General features: G+C 39.6%; 1 protein-coding gene across 2 annotated transcripts in view; it reads left to right on the top strand.

Moving 5' to 3' along the window:
• Positions 1-22,163, top strand: part of Diaph1 (diaphanous related formin 1) — a 96,958-nt gene that overhangs the window by 256 nt on the left and 74,539 nt on the right. The gene's annotated exons all lie outside the window — the stretch shown is intronic.

Genomic DNA, 22,163 nt, shown 5'->3' with positions numbered 1-22,163 from the left:
CCTCGCTGCCCTCCGGGGGCGTCTGCTTGCCGCTGGGGAGCCGCCCCCGCGTCTCCCTTCCTGGTTTCGCTGGGTCCTGGGTTTCGCGGTCCCACATTCTCCCCCTCCGGGACATCCGGCAGCCGGGATGTCCCACCTGGCCCTCGCCTCGGCCACCTTGGAGCTTCCCTCGCTGTTCAGTCCGCAGGCTCTGCGCTCCCGCCCCCGTCCCTCGCGGGCTCTTAGTCCCACTTCCTTTCTTCTGCCTCTGGTACCCCAACATATCTCTCTCTCTCTCTCTCTCTCTCTTCCTCTCTCTCCTCCCCTCTTCACTCATTTCCTCCCTTCCCCGCCCTTCCTCTTTGCCCCCCCCCCCCCCGTAAGCTGTTCTGAGTCCATTTTCTCTTCTTACTCATATCCCATTTGGGGTATCTTTTTTCTTTTAAAAGGTCATTTCCTTTCTCACTAGTAATCCCTTTCACCTGCTAACTTTCCTCCCGCCCCGTCCCCTTCTGCCGGGTGTCACCTGGTAATGCTTCCCCTCAGGAATGTTACCTGACTTGAGTCTCGTCTTCCCTCCTTCTTTGGACGTTTGTCCTTGTGATTATTGGTCATTGGGGCATGGCGGTAATTGGCTTCCCTATCCAGAAAACCTGTTTCTTTTTGCCGTGTTGCTTATCACTTCAGAGAGTTAGAACTTCTTTCAAGATACTATGTTCTTCATGATCCGAAATGGTGATTAAACCTCGCCGTTGAGGAGCGACTTAAACTTCAATTCCAATAAGTTTATGAGTAATTTAATTGCTTTTTATACACCTCTTGAAAAAATAACTATTTTCTCAACTCATTTTTTACCATCTTCTGGGCCCCAAGGTTCCTGACATCCCTTTTCCTACCACCTGTAGGAGAGCAAATCTTTCCGTAGGTGCCTATTGCTTCTAATCCCAGTCCGATGTTCTTGTTGACTCTGTTTTACTACCTGTTGCCTTTCCTAAGTCCTCTTCTCTCTCTAGGAATCTACTTGCCTCTTACTGTAAAAGCTTTGAAAGATACCAAGCAGGAGAGAGAGAAGTGGGGGGGGGGAGGGAGAGGGAGAGACAGAGAGTTTCTACTATTTGCCAGTTGTTAACTAGATACTTAGTTTGCTCTTCCAGGTAACATAGTAATCTCTTTGACCAACTAAATGGCTTATAACTCTTACACCTCCCCTGACCCCCAGTATTCTGATCCAAGTTCACAGGTTTGGGAAGTAAACTGATAAGTGATGGATAATGGGAAGAACTGTTTAGTGACCTGCAGCGTTCAGAGCATACTAGACTGAATTAAAAGAGTGACTCATCTCTTCCTATTTCTAGCAAGACCAGGTGCTCCTGGTCTGTCCTTTCCAGTGACATACAGGGAGTCAGTAACTGTCTGATGGAGCAAGTACTATTGTAGAAATAGGATCCCTTGGTGACCAGAGCAGTATATCCTTAGGTTCTTTCCTTAAGGGTAATAAGAATTAACCCTTCAATTCTAGAGTTTTCCTTTCACAACTTTCCTTCCATAGTGTAAATTTTAGGGCCTGTATTCTATTTCTGTATTTTTTTGTTTTGATTTTGTTGCCATGGATACTGTTTGACCTTCTCTATCCAAACTCTGGCTATTCTTGCTGATTTGTGGTGACCTCTGTGACTTGTTTGCTGACTGTTTGCTTTGTTTCAAGTTTTATATGTGCTTCTTAATCTAACACAGTGTTTCATAAATTGGTGAAATCTACTTAAGTAAAATCTCGCTGTAAGGCGAGAATTCCCAGGAAACCCAACTTCTTTTCACCTGTTTTTTTGGCATGTCACAGAGCCGTGTGCAGCTGAGTGGATTTGGCCCAGAGTTGTTCTTTGCTGTACAGAGGGTGGAGCTGAACCTAGTTCTCTTTTAGTGAGGTTCTGGGTTTAACCCTTACCTTAACTGAATTTTTGAAAGTAGGTATTGCAAGCAGTGAGAGTTGGAAGATTTCCAGGAAAGCCGACTGCTTCACTTCCTTATTGTCAAATACAATCTACCTTCAGGCATGAGGACTTCTTTCTCACTGCCTTTTATGAGAGCTATGAAAATGGAGACAAGGAGCTTTACAATCCACTTCTCCTTGTCTCTGTGTTTAAGTGTGGGAGTGGGTGGAGTGGGTGAGATTGCTGGGGTGCTTTTGTTACCCAGGGCTCCATTTTCCTGAACTTACTGGCGAAATCTAAACTCAAAGCTGTTTCGCCTACTCCACCTTTTCTCAAGTGCAGTATCCGCCAGAACGCCCATTCTGAGTGTGCTATAAAAACCCTCTGGCTTGGACTAAGGGTGCTTGAAGCTTTGTCTTTGATTGGTTGCAGGGTTGTAACCACAGCTTTTTTTTTTTTTTTCCACTTTTCAAGACAGAGTTTCACTGTATAGCCCTGGTTGTCCTGGAACTCACTCTGTAGACCAGGCTGGCCTCGAACTCAGAAATCCACCTGCCTCTGCCTCCCAAGTGTTGGGATTAAAGGCATGTACCACCACTGCCCGGCACAACCACACCTTTCTGAGCTGGTGGTTTGCATTTGAAGGACTGCAGTTTTTACCTTTCTGGTTTATGCAGATTCTAAGTACAGGCAGCCAGGAGAGAAAACAGAGCTTATCAATTGCCTGGAATCTGCCCTTCACCCTCTTAGGCAACTTGTGTGGAGAGCAAGTAGAATTCTAGCTTCAAAAGTGGACTGGCATCATCTTTTAAAGGCATGGCTGTTAGAAATTTTGATGTCGCTGAAGCCAGGTTGCTTGGTTTTCCCCTTTGGTTCTGGATGAGTCTGTCTCCTGGGCCAGGAGCATTTCCCTTCGCTACCATTATTCCAGTTCCTTTCAGAATCCTTTCAGAGGAAGGAAAATAAAAATTTGGAGTGAACAGAGTGTTTCTGACTTTGCAGCAGGAATGAATGTGGGTGTCAAATCCACTCATTTCTGAAATATATGTAGAGAGTCAGTACACAGGGAGTTGAGAGGCTCCAGAGTATCCCTGCATTTAATAAATGACATGTCTTCTCATACAATTGAGAAATTAATACATTTTAAGAACAGTGATTGCTGATTCAATGAGAAACATAAGTTCTGAAAGTAAGGAGAGTTAGTAAATGTTCCAGAACTTAAAAAAAAAAGCTGAAAAAAATTTTTAGTATAATTTTAAAGACTTTATTTATGTATGTGAGTATACTTTAGACACACCAGAAGAGGGAATTGGATCCCATTACAGATGGTTGTTAGCCACCATGTGGTTGCTGAGAATTGAACTCAGGACCTCTGAAGAGCAGTCTGTGCTCTTAACCACTGAGCCATCCTTCCACCCCCCCGCCCCTGAAAGGGTTTTTTAAAAAATGCATTTATTTTTGTTTTATGTGTTTGAGTGTTTTGCCTGCATGTATGTATGTGCACCATATGTGCTTGATGTTTAAAGAGGTCTGAAGATGGCACTGATCCTTAGAATGAGAGTTACAGATGGTTGTAAACTATCATGTGAATGTTGGAAATTAAACCTAGGTCCTCTGCAAGAGCAACAAGTGCTCTTAACCGCAGCCATCAAGAGCTGAGCATTTTGGACTGTAAATGTTTGTTATAAAGCCCTCAGGAAGTAGTAGTATTAGTGAGGAACAGTATAATTTTGATAAGCACATGGACCAAAGCAGACCTGTTGTATATTCTGCATGATAGAATAACCTTATTGGCTTGCACTGTGGTTTGTTTATAAATGGATTGCCAAGTTATTCTAAGGGAGAATTATCTCTAGTGGGATGAAATAGAGACCTCAAAGATAAGGTTTTATTCCACATGTGATTCAGAGGAACAGGTTAAAATCATGTTTATTATCAAGAAATATGAGACATAAACAAAGGGTTTATATATGAAAGTGATTCCGTGTTTGTTGAAAGCATCCCCATTTTGAAAGTAATTTCATGCCAGGCAGTGGTGGCCCACGCCTGTAATCCCAGCACTTGGGAGGCAGAGGCAGGTGGATTTTTGAGTTCGAGGCCAGCCTGTCTACAGAGTGAGTTCCAGGACAGCCAGGGCTACACAGAGAAAGCCTGTCTTGAAAAACAAAAAACAAAAACAAAAAAGAAAGTAATTTTATGTTAAGGATTTTTCTTTTTGTGTTGAGCCTTCTGCTCTTAATCATTCGTTTCATAGTAATAGGAGGTCAAGCATCTTAGCACAGCGGCTAAGGTGCTCACCTGTCACTGTTGGCTGACACTTCCTTGTAGCCAGCTGCCTCCCGTCTCTTTGTTCTCACCTCTCCTGCTGATTTGAACTTAGCCAGAGTTTTGGGCAACCAGGCAGTTAGAAACTATTAAGACTAAAATTTTGAGGCAGGCATGATGGCTTTTAATCCCAGACAGGTGAATCTCTGATGCTAGCCTTCTCTATGGAGTGAGTTCCAGGACAGCCAGGACAACAAAACAAAACAAAACAAAACAATTCTTTTTCAAAGGTGAGGTAAGGGTAGAGAGAATACTAAAGTTTCTGGAAGCAAAAAAGTGAAAAGTAAAAAATAACGTAATCTCTATGCAAACCTATTTTTCCCTAAAACAAAAACAAACTCAGGTTTATAATTATTAATGCTTTTTTACTGTGGAAAATGACAAATATTGAGACCAATATTTTAATGAATTCCCTCCTTATAGAATAAGTGGGTAAGTCATTTTTTCAGTATTGAAATGTTTACTTCTACCCAGTATTAAAGGTTGTTTTGAATGGTACCCTTAAACCTTGCGAGCTGGGGGCTGGTGAGATGGCTGAGTGGGTAAAGACATTTGCTGCTGAGCCTGAAGATCGCCAGCACCTACGTGGTAGAAGGAAACAAGTGACACTTCCCCATGGGCAACTTTGTACACACACACACACACACACACACCCCAAATAAATAAGTGTTAAAAGAATAAAAACTTTAGTGCTAAAAGAGTTTCAAATTTTATTATGTCTAAACACTCAGTGTATCAGTCACTTCTTGCCGTTGTCTGCTGGAAATGTCAAAGGGCTGAAAGGTCGGAAGGTGGATTAATAAACAGAAGGGAAGCAGGCATTTTGGTTTCTACACTTTCTTTATTAAATAGTAACACAGGAAGGGACTTGGTGCAGGAGTGAAAAGAAGCTGACTTTATTGCTTGGCTCTGTGACAATCAGGGAGTGTCCTTTGCCTTTTAGGCATTGTTTATATTTTTTTTTCCCAAGAAGAGGACAGAATAGACAGAGAATACAGAGGAATGTAATCATAATGGACCTGGATTAAAGGAGGTATAGCTCGCTAGCTCTTACCGTTTGGAGACCTTGGATCCTAGCACTACAGACCAAACCATACCAGAGTTGGAGACCTTGTCAGCTCCTAATACAGCCATCCTTAACTGTTGGATTCTAGTCTGTCTGTGTGTCTGTGACAGTTGAGGCTCTGACAGTCTTGAACTTCTCGTGTCCTTTTACCCTCTCTTTGTCTTCCTTGAGGATACTGTTTAAGGTTTTGATCATTAAATATTTGTCTTTGTTGTAGCTTATGTACAAGTCTTTGGAATATGTGTGTTTTGGATGTATTTTATTCTTCTTGTTAACTATTTGAATTTCTTAACAGTATATTCTGAAAAGGGGAGGTGTATATTTTTGAAAAAGTCCCTTTCACCCCACTTTTGTTCTGTGTGTTATTTCAAAATCTTGCTAAAAGCACATAGATTTTCTCTTTTCAGTGCTTTGGTTCTACATGTTGGTTTTGAGTTGGAATTGGAATTTTCACCTTTAGACAAGGTGGTTCATTTTTGAAACTTTTAGGATCAGGGAATGAGATTCCATTTATCCTGGACATCCCCTGTTGCCCCCCCTACACATAGACACACACAGACAGACAGACAGACAGACACACACACGAGTTAACTTTTGTTTTCCTGTACTCAGTATGCTACAGGTTGTATGTCAGATTGTATAAATATTAGTGAATGTTTAGAATTTAATTAAGGATGTGATAGATTCATTCCAGGATAAAGAGTAATTATACCTGTGGCAGTAGTAACAGTTTGAACAAATGCTTCCTGTGTGCCTAGCACTGCTAAAGTTGTGAATTCAGTGACTCACTAGTCTCAACGCTGGCCTTAATAAAATACAGATTATTATTATTTTATGGGATTAAAATCCATTGAGATCGGGCAACCTGCTTGATGACATAGAAGTAGGAAGTGGCAGATCTAGGATTCAATCTAGATCTACCTGACTAATTCATTACTTTGTAATGTCACTTCATATGTACTCAGACTTTTATATCTGCTGTGGAAGAGTATTCACGTCTAGAAATTTCCTAGAAACCTTTGGTGGTATCCCCCTAGAGTTCTTTGGTCCTCTGTAGTCTATTAAAACTGGATTCTCCTAGAGTCCAATTAGTGGGAAAGTAGTTCAGGGTTTAGAAGTACAAAGTGCATTGGCTAAGTGCCTAAATGCTTTGTGCATTTAGTAATTTAGACTTTGAAGCATATCATAATTAAAATTATCTTAGACCTGAAAAAGTAGCAGTTACTGAGCGTGTAAACTCCATTTTTCCCATCTCGGGAGGTATTCAGTTGTGTAAAACATTTTTTTAGAGTAACCTGATCTCTGTTGTAAGTGGACCAGCTTTAACAGCAGCATCTGTTGGCAGTCTCAGTTGTTTAAGTTGCTGAGAGCAGCAAGTTGTGGCGACACACCAGCAGAAGTGAGGTGAAGCTGAGACCTAAGACTGTCTGTGTAATTAGCCTTTTTATGTTGAAATTTGATGTTGGGCATACATAAACACTTACTATCCTGAAACTTAGGGATTTCAAATGACTACTAACTCCAGGGTCTCTTCTGAGTCTGAAGAACTGCTGGCTTTGCTCTTTAGACCTGGCAGTTATTTGTCTGTAGTTAATAATTAAGACATTGCCACAGAGATCCAAGTACACAGAACTATAATTTTCTATATTATTGGTGGTAAGAAGTAGAGAATAGAATTTCTCGTTTGCCTCTGTCCAAATAGATCTACCTTGGATCCAAAGCTAATCATAAAGTCATGTGGTTATTGTATCAGATTTCAGCCTTGGTTTTTAAGAGATTATAATTTGGGATATATATATCTCCAAGGCTGTGAATATAAAAATTGTGTGTGTGGGCATGCTGCTGGGGATTATACCTGTGGCTTTGTATATGGTAAGGCAAACACTCTACCATTGAGCTATACTTTGAGCCCAGCATAAACTTTAAACTGATATCTAAATTTAGAGAATTGGGAAAATTAAATAGCAGTGTTATTGGACTGAGGACGAGCTAAGTTTCAGAATCTTGAGTGTTGGATGTGAAAAGAATCTTAAAATGATATAGCTTGTTGTTCAGATAAAGGTTATCCTGAACCAGTGGTCTGCCCAGTATGCAGTCTAGAACTAGATGCTGTTTCCATGTATTGCTGCTTGGTTGTGACCTTACCACTAATTAGTCATGTGAATTTTGGACAAGTCATTTTAGTTTGCTTGGTCTTTTCTTATAAAACCTGAGGGTTATTATGAGTCATCCCCAAGTTCTGTACCAGTGCTGTGCCTGTGTGCTGATCTCTTACACTCAGTAGTAATAAGCCAGTGTGGTAATGGACAGTGTTCGCCTCATAGGAGATAAGGGTTGGGGCTGGCCTTGGAAGGAAATCTGATTAGTAGGTAGGGAGGGAGGGAATTTTTTGAGGTGGGGAGCAGCTCAAACAGAGGCTCAGATGTGTGTGTGCTAGAAGTGAAGGAAATGGCATTGTTACAGGAGATTGATGGGTGTGGATCATTAGGAAAGCTAAAGCTACTTCACTTGGCACAAATTTTAGGTTTCCTTCCTGTGAAAACCTGTAGGAAAAGAAAAAGACTGAAAATTAGCATTTTATTTCATATGGTACACACTGATATCAGTTTGAGGCCATATAATGTATTGTGGTGACATTATGTAATCAGAATACCTAAGAATTCAGATTTGTGTTAAGGTCCAGGAGATGTTTATTTTCATTTTAATAGTATGGATATTTTACCCACATATGGGTGCTGAGAATTGAACTCTGGTTCTTTGAAAAGAACAGTCAGTACTCTTAACCACGGAGACATCTCTCCAGCCCTCAGAAAATAATTTTTGCTGCCTTTGATGGTGTTTAGGTAGTTTAAAGTCTTTACCACTCATAACACACCTGTCTTTTTAGAGATTCTCTGGATCTTAAAAATGTAGCTTTTCAGCTGGATCTTAAGGCTGTATGACCAAATTGTGGATACAGTCAGATACTGCCTTTGTGAGAACAATCTGAGCCAGTGTTTGGGCCCAGTTTCTTCTAAATGTTCTTCCTGACATTTGTGGAGTTACCTTTGGTGGCATGGTTGTCTTCCTTGAATGCAAACACATTTGTCTTATTCTAGAGTCTTTCCACCCATCCAGCCCGCTTGTAAGGTTCCTGAAAGCAGTAGTGATTCTTAGCTCACGTTATCTATAGCCTGCTCTGCACTTAGTTTCAGAGTTAGTTAGGGAGTCTTGATCAAGATTCCCCACTCTCATGGTCTAATATAAGAGGCTGACAGTTCTAAAAACATTAGTTATCTCTCACCAAGATAAGTGTGAGCTAGAGAGCCACTAATATAACTACCCCAACCAGAAGAGCGCTACAAAGTGAAAAGTGATTACTGTCTCTGGAGATACTGTCTCACCATCCTGACTTGTGTCTAATGAAGGAACATTATGTATGATTAAAAACCTCTGAGTTATTTTACAAAGTACAAGGCTGCTGACTTTCACCACTATAAATGAGAGGAGTATTTGACTCAGTGCTCATCTGAAGCGAATAAAGGCAAGTTCCCATGGTATTTGAATCTATTAATACCATAGTCTTTGATGGGCATAGAAAGGTTTACACAGACCATTAAAGAGGAGCCTGAGAATAGTAGTCTGCTGAATGTGTTTGGGTCTCCATAGTAAATGGTAGAGGTCAGAGTGTACCGATCTTTCTTTTTAATTTTTAAAAAAATATTATGTGCCTGAATGTTTTTCCTGCATGAATGTATGTGCAGCACATGGGTGACTGATGCCCATTGAGTTCAGAGGATGGCATTGGATACCCTGGAACTGGAGTTAAGGATAGTTGTGAGCTGCCATGTGGTACTGGGAACTGACTCAGGGTCCTCTGCAGGAACTAATGCTCTTAACCTTTTTGAGCTCTCTCCAGCCCCAGACCACTCTTTCTTAACACATTCTCCAGTCAGCTGTAGAATTTCTTTAGTTCCTTTATTTGGCCATCGAAGCAGATAGCTTTGGACTGTTGTGAAACTATTCCAATTTGCTGGACTTACGCAGATGGTTTTAGTCTTGTTTTTATGTGAGATATATACTAAGTCTTCTCACTTGCAGGGTTCTCTAATGTTTCTTGATCCTTATATTTTTGAAGGGATGGGAGTTGGTCCTGGTTGGCAGCTCTTAGCCTCTGCTACAGCTTGTTCGTTACATGCAGGCCGAGGGTGACGTCTGTTTCCTGTGATTGAAACCACAAGAAGAAGTGGTGAGAAACCGCTGTAGGATATGTATTATCAGGCAAGCAGCAGGCATAGGGCACCCCTTAAAGAGAGTAGTAGTAACCAGTTAGTCTTTTAAGAGGCCCAAAGAGACCTTAGAAATGATTTGACCCAGTTTTCCTTTAAATGAGAACATGGAAGCTTAGAGCTGTTTTGTTGCCCTTAATTAGATGAGCTTGGCTTTAGAATCCAGTTACTCAGTATGCTCTCTCACTTTGTGTTATAACTCTTTAAGTTTGCAGGTGTTCTTTGTCAGGATATTTACTAAGGTGTATAAGAGGACAGAAAGTTTTGAACATTTTGAGTATGGGAATTGGATGATGTTTTGCTTTAAATGCTGTGCTAATGAGTTTTTAAAACTTTTTATACATTTTCAAAACATCAGTATACAAAAACCCCGTGTTTCTGCTGTTTTTTTTTATTTCACATAATTTAAAATGGATATTTTAGTCACTATCTTTGCACAAATGTTTTTATAGAATTACAATTATGGTTTATATGTTTTTTACTTTTAGAATACTATAAACATTTCCATTTTTTCAAGCTTTAAAAATTATTTGAAATGGAAATGTGTTTTTTAATAAAAGCAATATGTAGCTTTTCTTAAAAGAATGTAGATATATATAGAGAGTAAAACAATCCTTTTGTGTTTTTTGTTTGTTTCTGTTTTTTGGAGACAGAGCTTATCTGTGTAACCCTGGCTTTCCTGGAGCTTGCCCTATAGAACTCACAGGGATCTGACTGCCTCTGCCTCCCAAATGACAGGATTAAAAGCATGTGCCACCTTAGCCAGGCTCCCTTGTTTTTCAGAAATTGAAGTTATTTAAAGTAGGACCAAAGAGAGAAATACTTGTTATTTGGAAATATTTGGGCCTAAGTACTCTGGCATGAAATTGTGCATGTGATTGTGTCATAATATAGTTCAACATGGTTTGATTTCTAGAAGGATCAAAATGACTTTAACTTTGGCTTATATTTCTGGTGAACATTCATGAGAATTTAAATCATCATTATGCTCTCTGCTCTCCAAGATTTCCCTTTAGATCTTGTTGTAGGTTTATAAAAGGCTAGAAAATGTTTGTTGAAGTTTCATTAGCTCAAGTCTGGCTTTTTGAGTAGCAGTGTAATATTTGGGTTATCTACTGTATTACTAGTAGATGATTATTTTTGGGTATTCAGTAATGATGTGAGGAGAAAAGGGGGTGTAACTATTATTTGGAATAGACCTTCATGCTTGGTGCCTGTATGTAGAAGTGATAGCAATTGTAGAAACTTCCTGTCTGTTGGGCCTTGGGTGTGTCATGTGTGCCTACACTGAGGAGAAGATGTACTGCTGCTCACATCACAAGGGAGGAGGACAGAGTTGCTACGGTGATTGAGAAACAGCATTCCTGAGTCACTGACTCTTTCTAAATGGTCAACACCCCTTTTTTAAAGGAGCAATGACAATCTTCCTCTGATCTCAGAGGCCCAATAAGAAAATGAGGAAGAACAAGTATAGTATTTGGAGCTTGAGAAACATATTTAAGCTTTGGAAAAAACCTGCTAGCATTATGTGTTTTCTGTCTGTGTTCAAGTTTTACCAGAACCTTAAGGTATTTGAGAAGGAAGAAGCTTTGTATATAGTTGTCTGCAAGTGACAGAATATTCATTCATGGCTTTCATCCCCTCCCTTCAGCAGAGAAGATGGGCACGGCTGCCAGATACTTGATTTCCCAGCTTTGGTGTTTTTTTTTTTTTTTTTTGGTTTTTTTTTTTTTTTTTTTTTTTTTTTTTGGTTTTTCAAGACAGGGTTTCTCTGTGTAGCCCTGGATGTCCTGGAACTCACTCTGTAGACCAGGCTGGCCTTGAACTCAGAAATCCACCTGCCTCTGCCTCCCAAGTGCTGGGATTAAAGGTGTGTGCTACCACTGCCCTGCGATTTCCCAGCTTTGAATACCTTGTCTATTGACAGCTTGTTTTCCTGACACAGGAGTGTCTTACAGTGTAAGGTGCTGACACTGTAGACTTGTAAGAGGAACACTGTGTCCCCAGCTTGGCTTCTATGCTGCTTTACTATTCTGGATTAGTGGAACTGGAACAGCCTTTTCTTCTTGTTTCCAGGCTCTCAACTATCTGTGAAGCACGCTAGCCCATCCCAGTGCTTAAAGACGAGCTGAACCGGAGGCAAGAAGTTACTTTTTCTTTTCCCTCAGATTTGTCTCCTTGACCATGAGAGTAACAGATATTTTGAATCTGTTAGCAAGTAAATCCTAATATTAAGGCAGTATCTTAGTGTGGCTTTGAACTCTCAATCTTCCTGCCTCCGCCCACCAAGCACTAGGACTCTAAGTATATACCATGCCTGGCTTCACAGTTGGCTTAGAGTTTTTTAGTCTGTATTTTCCAAACCCTTTTCTCTTTCTTTTGTGCCTCCTATTTAGATTTCCTTTTCTCGGGGTGGGGGGGGGATATCCTCTTTTTTTTTGAGGTGAATGTTACAACTCTGCACCATTCCCACTTGGTAATAGGTACCAATAATTGTGATGTTAGAATCCAGTTTTTCAGTAGATGGAGATGTCAGTTTATTTGCCATCTTCCTTGACCCTTGATGGAAATGGAAGGAAAAGCTCTTTGTATTTAAAGTTACTCGTTTCTTTCTCTCTAGTTCTGCCTGGAATCTAGCCATTTTCTGTAGTTCTGTCATCCTGTCTTTTTTTTTTTTTTAAGACACTTTGATTTTTATCATTTTACGTTATTATTGATCTTTTATCTCCAGCCTATTGAAGACAATATAATATAGTCCCAAAGACAGAAATACTAAAATAGTGATTGATTTCAAACAGCAAGCACACACCTTACCGGTACTTGCTGAATGTAAAACCTTGGGTGGAATGTAAACTTTGTGGCCAAGCTAAATGAAGAGCTCAAGTCTGTGTTGTAAGCCCATGGCCTCACCATTCTAAGGAACTCACTGTGAGTCCTGTGCTAGAATAAAAACATGAATCAGAGGCAGAACCCACAGATCTCTGTGTGTTCGGAATGTCAGGCTCTACCTTTCTTTCCAGGATTTGAAAGGAAGTTGTCAGCCACACTTATTTCCCACTTTGCCTGTAGGTAGTAGTAGCCTTTGTCATTGTCGAGAACCTAACTACTTTTCAAAGAAGGTGGAAACACTCCTAAATGATGTCTTGTCTGTTTCATAATTTACTATTTTTCCCAAGGACAATTCATAAATATGTCTTGTGGGCTGGAGCGCCAAGATACTCTCTGGTCTCATTCATAGGGAAAGACATTCTTGAAGGCTTTAATCTGATGGTTTAGTGTATGTAATAATCTTACTTTTCTATCAGAGAACTCAAAACTTTTTATTCCTTGCCCAATTTGAATAGTTTTAATGAATACACTGTACTTAAGATGGTGCTTCAAAATCTATAGTAGTGTTAGTTTTAAAATAAAGTTTGAGCAATATCAACCTGAGTAAAACACAGCCTTTGCCCCTGCAACACTTAACAGCCACAGAGAGAGTTGCAACAAGTATCTGTTCAGAAGGCTGTGACATATAAAATGTTAAGAGCCCAGCTTAGATGACAGCTAAGCGTAAATTTATAGGCAAAGAATGGTCTTTGTTTTCGCACAGCGTGTTACTGAACACAGTGTTGCCTAATTAGTCATCAGGTGGTGGTTTTACTGAAGCTTTTCTGAAGTAACACAGAAACACTTTATAGACTGATCTCACCATTTGTTTTACCTGTGTATCAGCGATCCTAAGGTGTCTGTGCAGTTATTTTGCATTTTTGAACTGGGTACCCTGCTTCTCATTCACTTTTGAGACTTAGTTTTCCTACCTAGCCCCAGGATGGCCTTGAAACAGCTCTAAAGCCAGGTTGGCCTCAAACTCACAGTCTTCCTTGCTTCTGCCTCTTGAGCTCTGGAATTATATAGGCAGGCCGCCACAGCTAGTCATTGTTTTGTTTTTTAGTAAAATCACGGTACAAAGAATTAAAGTGACTTATAGCATGTTGGAAATAAAAATCAGAACCCAAGGTTTTTTTCTTTTAGAACTAAATCTAGATAATTCTGGATTTCAGCAGTTGAAATAAGGTATGAATTTCCTGTTGCTGTGCAGTAAATTATTACCCAACTTAAAACATGGCATGGCTGGTGTGGGTGGGTTCTCAGAGTGTATCAGGGCTGAAATCAAGATGTCAGCTGAGCTGTTCTTGCTAGAAACTCTGCTGAAAGTTGGCTTTCAAAATCACTGAGTTTGTGAAGAATCCATTCCCTTACAGTGTGGGGCTCTGTTTCTTTGCTGATTTTGGAACTGCACTCAGCACCCAGAGGCTACCTGTAGTTCTGCTTTGGCCAAGAATGGCACGCTGAATCTGTGTGTCTTGACTTCTAGATTTAAAGCACTTGTGTGGTTGGCTCAGCCCTACTTATCTTTTTCTATTGTCAGCCAACAGTCACAGCATAGCCTGGGCTATCACAGTCCTGTTGCACAGCTGTGTACAGGCTTGGGATCACATCTTAGAAGTCTACCACACTAGTATCTTCCTTGTTTTGAATTAGCCCAAAGATAAATAGTTAGGAAAAGAAAGTGGTGCACACCTTTAATCCCGACACTCAGGCACGGCAGGTTGGTCTCTGTGAGTTCAAGGCTAGTCTGGTTGTTTTAGGGTTTCTATTGCTGTGCTGAACACCATGATCAGAAGCAAGAGTTTCTTTCATCTTACAACTTACAGTTCATCAGCATCGAGGAAGTCAGGGTAGGGGCCTGGAGGCAAGAACTGGAGCAGAGGCTGTTTTTGTTTTTCAAGTCAAGGTTTCTTTGTATGTCTCTGGCTGTCTTGGAACTCACTCTGTAGACCAGGCTAGCCCTCCAAACTTAGAGATCCACCTGCTTCTGCCTTCTGAGTGCTGGGAGGTTTCTTAGTTGAGATTTCTTCTTCCAAAATGACTCTAGTTTGTGTCAAGTTGACATACAAACTAGTCAACACACTTGACTACACACAGAACAGCCAGGGTTTCATGGAGAGTGTCTATCTCAAAAACAAAAACAATGGCAAAAAGATGCCTTGTATACTGATTAGTGAATTACATTCTGACTATAGTTATGAGAGGACTCAGGGATCCTGGTGTGCCCAGGTTCTTCACAATGAATTAAGAATCACTTTTTCCTGTGTAATATACTTTGTGTTCAGAGTAATATGTAGTCATATTCTCTTATTAGATTATTGCTAAGAACACTATGTAAGTACCTTTTGTTTGGCTATATAAACAGTCTGTATCAAGAGATAGTCCTTAATTATTTTTAGTATTCTGTGCCTCATTTATGATTCAAATTAAAATTTTGGAATTCAGAGAATCATGTAGAGATAAATATGAAGTTTCTTTGCATTACAGTAGGCACAGTTGTATTATTAGACAAATAAGAGAACTCCTGTCTATGTGACCAACAAGTTTAGTTCTATCAGCTGTAAAGTATTGGGGCTGGGAAGATGGCCCAACATTTAATTGCCCTTACTACTTTTGTAGAGGACCCACTTGGTTTCTGGTGCCTGCTTCATGGGACTTAGAACCACTTGTAGTTATAGCTCCAGGAAGGACTTCTGTGGGCCCTGGACTCACACATATATACCCACATAGACATATATACATAATTAAAAAGAAAACCTTAAAAACGAAAGTATTTCTACATAAAGCCGCCACAGTAACAAAACAGGTATACAAATGATATCAAAGTTAATTTACATTATATAAATAGTTATTAAGGTATATATTAGACTCTGGAAGTCATTTAGTTTAATTAGTTGGGCCTTTCGGATCTTTGAGAGCTTATCTTGTGGGTAAGAGTTTTTGATCTGTTTTCTTATAAGTGATAAAATTATCTAGTTTCTGGTTTTTCTTTTAAAAGATTATTTTTATGTGTATATGCCTATGTAGGTTTATGTGCACAATGTGTGTGCAGATGCCCATAGAGACTAGAAGGTATTGGATCTCAAACTGGAGTTGCAGGCAGTTATGAATACCTTGCTATGGGTCCTGGGAACCAGACCCAGGTCCACTGGAACAGCAGTAAGCATTCTTAACTTCTGAGCAACTTCTCTAGCCCCAAGGAAGTTTCCAATTTCTTGTAGACGGTAGCCAAAAGATTTACCACATAGTACATTAGGATGTGGTGAATGAATCAGGAACTGAATTATTGTCTGGAAGGGGAGGAGGGGGCAGGTTTTCATTTCTATTTTGATTGATGGCTGTTGCACTGCACTACATTGTCAGCTGTAGTGTATTTGATGGTGTTACTGTCGAAACATGTTGATGCATGGAAGTAAGGCTCAAGGAAACAGAGTTTTCAGAGAAGATAGTTTCTTTTAGTAAATAAGTTTTTTTCAGGCTTTTTCCTAACCAGCTAATGACCTATAGATAATTATCTGTTGATTCAATTTTGACAAGATTCTTATAGAATAAATACTGTACTTTTATTAGTAATCATTTGCATGTAAATGAAATATTATGAAAATTGAGTAACAAGCAAAAATCTAGACTGCAGAAAAGGCACCCCCATTGGTGGAAGACTCTAGGAGATTCACTGCATAGTATCTTAAAGTCATAAGCCAATTTTAGATTGTTAGAGTCTGTAGACCTGACATCAGGGGACCACAGGCCAAGAGTGGGGCCTGCTAAACAGGTGAGCATCTTGCAAGGCTGCAGTAAAAGCCAACTCCTTAGACGTGAAGCAGGAATATGGTTAGAGAAGTATGCTGTTGTCAATTTTGTGTGCCTAAGCTCACCATGACCGGCATCAGCTTTGCTGAATAAATCAAAGCAGAAAAAAATTCTGTGGGATGATGCGCTTTTGGCAGTTTAAGTAGTGAAGCAAAAGACAAGAACAGAAATACATATGCATGACAATGGGATATCATTCAGTGTTAAAATGCAATGAGTGATCAAGACGTGAAGACATAGAAGCACATTAAGTGTGTGCTAAGTAAAAGAAGCCAATATGAAAAAGCTACAAACTGTATATGACCTTTTAAAAAAGGCAAACTAGGAAGACATAATGATCAATGGCTTCAGGAAGAAGGGGATAAAAGGGCCCAAGAGACATAACTTTCATAGTGATGAAGTGGTTACAATGAGTATATTTGCTCAAACCCATAGACCATAAGAATCAAGAATGAACCTTAGAGTAAATTGTGGTCTTTGGATGATTATGGTATCTCAGTGAAGGTTCGTTAATTGTAACAAATTAGTGCAGAATGTTAGTAAAGAAAGAAACTACGTTCTGGTACAGGGTTATACTGGAAAGTTCTGTAGAGATTAGATGGTGATGTCTTCAATAACTCATGTATATGAAACAAGTAGTACCCTACGATAGCATATGCAACATGAGAACTCATGCAAAACTGAAGAGAACTGACTCCACAAAGTTGTCCTCTGGTCTTCATGTGTGCACTGTGGCATGCACGCCTATACATACACATCAAATAATAATAATAATAATAATAATAAACTATTATTATTATTATTAACAACAACGATAATAATAATATAAAAACCCCAACAACCCATCCATTTAGAGTCTCTTGTTTGTTTTGTTTGCTTATTTTTAAAGACAGTTTCTCTGTGTAGTCATGGCTGTCCTGGAACTTGCTCTGTAGACCAGATTGGCTTCCTCAGAGATCCCTCTGCCTCTCTGCCCCTCTGCCCCTCTGCCCCTCTGCCCCTCTGCCCCTCTGCCCCTCTGCCCCTCTGCCCCTCTGCCCCTCTGCCCCTCTGTTTCTGCCTCTGCAGTGCTGAGATTAAAGGAATGCACCATCACTGCCCAGCTGTACTCAGAGTTTCTAATCTGCTGTTTAGACCCCTGTTTTCCATTAGCAATAACATGCAATTATTAGACATTTGAGGAAGGTTTCTAACGTGAAAGAAAATTACTGAACAGAGGGGAAGATTTAAAAACAAAAATCATTGATATCTACTAGAGAAAATTTCGGAAGAAGAATCTTTAGGAGTTGCAAGTATGAAAGCTGAAATTAAAGCTGAGTAAAAGGGTTGGAAGGATTTGGAAAATCCCCTCTAAGTATGGCAGGAATATAGAGAAACAAAAGAAAGAGCAAACAAAACTCAAAGAACAGTATGGGAAACCCAGTGTTCAAATGAGAGAAAAACAACAAACAGACGAACAAGTTACCAAGGAAATAAAATTAATTTTCCAGCACTGAAAGCGAGGATAAAAATAGATTATACAAGGACCCCACATGGTTAAATCTCAAAATATCCATAAGAAAATCCTACAAAATTCAACAGAAGGGTGGAAATGGGTTGTATATAGGAACCAGAACAGCCCATTTCCTGAAAATAATGGCCTTTAAAAACCTGAAGAAAGGGGTTTGGGGATTTAGCTCAGTGGTAGCAAGTGCAAGGCCCTGGGTGCGGTCCTCAACTCCAGAAAAAAACAAAACAAAACAAACCCTGCAGAAAAGCAATTCCCAATTTCCTACAAATCCAAACCCAAACTCTACTGTTAGTCAAATATGGCTTCAAAATAGACATTATTACATAATTAAGTTTAAAATAAAGTTTATCCCCACGTATTCCTGCAAGCCGTTATGGGATGTGCTCTATCAAAGTGAAGGAAGAAATGAAGACTGAAGTACAACAAACAAGAACTCTAGCAGAGCAGAGAGGTCAAAGAAGCTCCAAGAATAACTGTTCTATGCTAGGCACAGAGAGCAGCCAGCTCTAATGGAGCAATGACGTCATATGTGATGACATTCGTCTGTGGTATCAGCACAGGAGAGGCTGAAGAGGCAGGCAGGAAGACTGAAAGTTTTAACATCAGACGGAGCTATAAAGTGAGTTTAAGGCCACCTGGACATATAGTCAGGCCCTGTGTTGTAAAAGAAAAACAACAAATGAAACACAGCAGAATAATGAGAATTGCATCGGACCCTTAAAGACTGTCATCATCATCGTCTGTTTCTGTTCTGGCTTTTGAAACTGACAATATTTCTATAACTCTGGGCCATATTCTTGGCTAGTCTGGACCACACATTCATAACACATACTTCTGACATGTATACAAGCATACGGCTGTGCACACATACCATAGGATAGCCTTGGGTGTCATTCCTCAGGCTTCATCCTCTTTTTTTTTTTTGAGAGAGAGTTTCTTCTACTAAGTAGGCCAAGCTGGTTAGTCCATAGTCGTCCCAGGGGATTCTGCCTCCTTAACTTTGGGTTTATAAAAGCCAACTCTCACCCTAGCTTGCTTTGTTTTTAACGTAGGTATTAACAGCCACATTCTGGTCCTTATGACCAATTGAACTGTCTTCTCAGCCGCCAATGTTTTAATGTATCAAAGTTTATCCCTTTACCTACTAAAGAGATCTTCTGTTCAATTCCCAGCATCATCAGGCAGCTCACTACTGCCTGTAATTCTAGCTCTGAAGGATTGGATACCCTCTTTTTGCCCCTGGAGCAACTACACACACAAACACAAAAGCATGGAAATAAAAATAAATCTTTAAAAAAGAAATCTTGGCTATTCTCAAGTTTTATTAATTATTGTGTGTAGTTATTATGAAGATTTGTGTGCTAGCTTTTGTGTAGGCATAAGTTTTCAACTGTGGAGTCAATAAAAATCAGGGAAAGCCAGAGATGGTAGTACCTACCTCTATAATCTCAGTAACTCAGATAGCAGAGGCAGGAAGATTATAAGTTTGAGGCAAACCGGCTTCTGTAGTAGTGAGACTTTCTAAAACAGACAACCATCACACACCAAGGAGCTTTGTTGCTAGGGAGTGTGATAGGAGCATGTAGCTTTATAACATGCTGCCGAGCTGTTCCGCTGCATCACAACATTGGGGCTCACTAGTGTTCTGCTTTCTGGCCATTGCCATAGGTTATAGGTGTATATTGAAATTTGGGTTTCCTTGATGACAGGCTGGAGAGTGGTTTCTCATGAGCTTTTTAGTCACTGTTGTTACATGTGTATCTTCTTTGATGAGTCAGTAAGCTGGCTCCTTACTGTTGAGTTTTGAATTGTTGGTATAGTTTACATAATAGTCCTTTATTAGATGTGTCTTCCATTTGTATCTCCTTCCAGTCTAATTGCTTGTCTCCTCATTTTCTTGGTATTGCAGCCCGGTGGTTTAAAAAGAACACTTTCCCCGAGAGACAGATATTCAGTAGCTCTTGAAAATCAACACCAGCTTGTTTGAAGAGACTTTTAAATGAGTAGTTAATTTTTCTTTTTAAAAGTTTAATTTGTATATGTGAGTAAGTGCCCTTGGAGGGCAGAAGAAAGGATTGGTTCCCTTGAAATGGAAGCTACAAGCATCTGTGAGCTGCCACAAGGGTCTTGGGAACAGAACTAAGGTCCTTTGGAAGAGCAGCAAATGCTCTTAGCAGTTGAGCCATCTTGCTAGCTCCATTACTAGAGGCAGGTTACTAGCAAGACTCTAGAGCTCAGAACAGTTAAAATTGTAACCAATTGGCTACTATTGTGTTTAATAGTTTTAATTATAATTATATTATTTAGAATCAGTCGCTGAACTACATTGCAACTATTTTATTGTTTTAACTGAATTTAAACCAGGATTTGTAGAAGTTCTAGTTTAACAGTATAGGGGTTGTGCAAGAACAATACACATTGTTAACTGGTTTGAATATAAATTATTCAAAATTCAAAATATAAATTTCCAGTATGAATATAAATTAACTTTTATTCTTTATATATAAAATATGAAATTTCCACTGTCGTACACTAATGAGTTCACACACTGGGCATAGTGATACATGTTTAAATTCTGGCATTTGGGAGGCAAGAGCCAGGCAGATCTCTGAGTTTGAATCAGACCTGGTCTACATAGTAAATTCCAGGCCAGCTAAGGCTAGACAATAAGAACCTGTTTCAGAAACAAAAATACAGGGGCTGGAGAGATGACTCAGAGGTTAAGAGCACTGACTGCTCTTCCAGAGGTCCTGAGTTCAATTCCCAGCAACCACATGGTGGCTCACAACCATCCGCAATGAGATTCAATGCCCTCTTCTAGTGTGTCTGAAGACAGCTACAGTGTACTCATAAATAAAATAAATAAATCTTTAAAAAAAAAAAAAGAAAGAAACAAAAATACCACCACCACCATTACCATCACCTTCAAAATCACCAAATATTTCACAGGAACATTTTTAGAACTTTTGATACATGACATGTACATATCTTACCTGCATAACAACATTATAATTTTAGACAAAATATTTAAAACATAAGTTGTAAACATTAAAAAATGAGCAAAATCCTATAAATTTAGGTGTAGCTCATTATTATGTAAGGAATGTTCAATTTAATTCTAACACAGGGACTTTTTAAAGAAATAGTCATTGAGGGGCTGGAGAGGCGGCTCAGTTAAAATCGTTAACTACTCTTCCAGAAGACTTGGGTTCAATTACCACCACCCACATGGTGGCACACAACTGACTATAACTCCAGTTCCAGTGGATATGGTGACCTCTTCTGCCTTCCACAGGGCACAGGCATGCATGTGGTGCCCAGACACAGATGATAACAAAACACCCCACACATAAAAGAAGGAAAACCATTAAGATGAAAATGGCATCTGATATTACCAGTTTCTGGTTTAGGGTTGATTGGTTGTTTTTGACATAAGGTCATGCTGGCTTCAAAATTCTCATTTTCTTGCCCTAGCCTCCTAAGTACTGAAGTTATAAGTGTACAGTATAATATCCAACATCTATAATATTCCTTTAATTAAAAAATCCTTTAATATAACTTAACAAATTATACTTAAGCTATAATAATGAAGTAGCAAATATCAGGTGTGTTTGCTTATATACTTTTGTCTGTCACTGTCAGTAGAGAGTATCGGAAAGTAAGAGGAGCCAATAAAGAGTGATTATTTCTCACTTGAAGAATAAAAATTACTTGAATTTGTTTTAAAGTTCCTAATTCCTCTCTTAGGACAAAAATGTAGTGAAGCTTATTAACTATCCTTTGGCATTAAAAGCTTTAACATACATTTTTACACTTTAAATAGATGTGCTACTGTACATGTAAATATACGTCTGCCAACGCTCTCCTTTATTAGGGAGTCTGTTTAATGCAGTGTGGTAGGACAGCATTTCATCGTCATCCTGAGCACCCAGGTGTTCATTAGGTACTTTTCCTGTAACCAAAAATGCCCAACAGAAATCACTTAAAGGAGGAGTCAGAACTCTTTGCCTGTTCTCTGGTATTTACTGGCATACCAGCACGACTCTGTTAAGGCTCAAGAAGAGTTAGTCCATGGTCCCTTGGCATCATGTACTTGGACAGACATCATGGCAGTAGGAAGCTATTCACTTCATGGTTTACAGAAAAGTAGGGGAATGAACAAGCTGTCGGGGATGATGTACCCCCCCAAGAGACTTAACTCAGTGACCCTGTTCCTTTACCTAGACTGCACCTAAGGTTCTACATCTTTCCAAAGTGCTACTGCTAACGGGGCCTTGAAATAGAAGCCCCGTATCAGTTGGGGATTTTAATTCAGTCCACAACAGAGTACATTGTAGTTTTCGTAGATTCCTTTGGTTCCCCTCCTTCCTTCCTTCCTTCCTTCCTTCCTTCCTTCCTTCCTTCCT

Source organism: Grammomys surdaster, unplaced genomic scaffold, assembly GCF_004785775.1.
Source record: "Grammomys surdaster isolate TR1022 unplaced genomic scaffold, NIH_TR_1.0 317, whole genome shotgun sequence".
NCBI lineage: Eukaryota > Metazoa > Chordata > Mammalia > Rodentia > Muridae > Grammomys > Grammomys surdaster.
The sequence above is the reverse complement of the archived record's forward strand: the minus strand, read 5'-3'. Positions and strand labels throughout refer to the sequence as shown.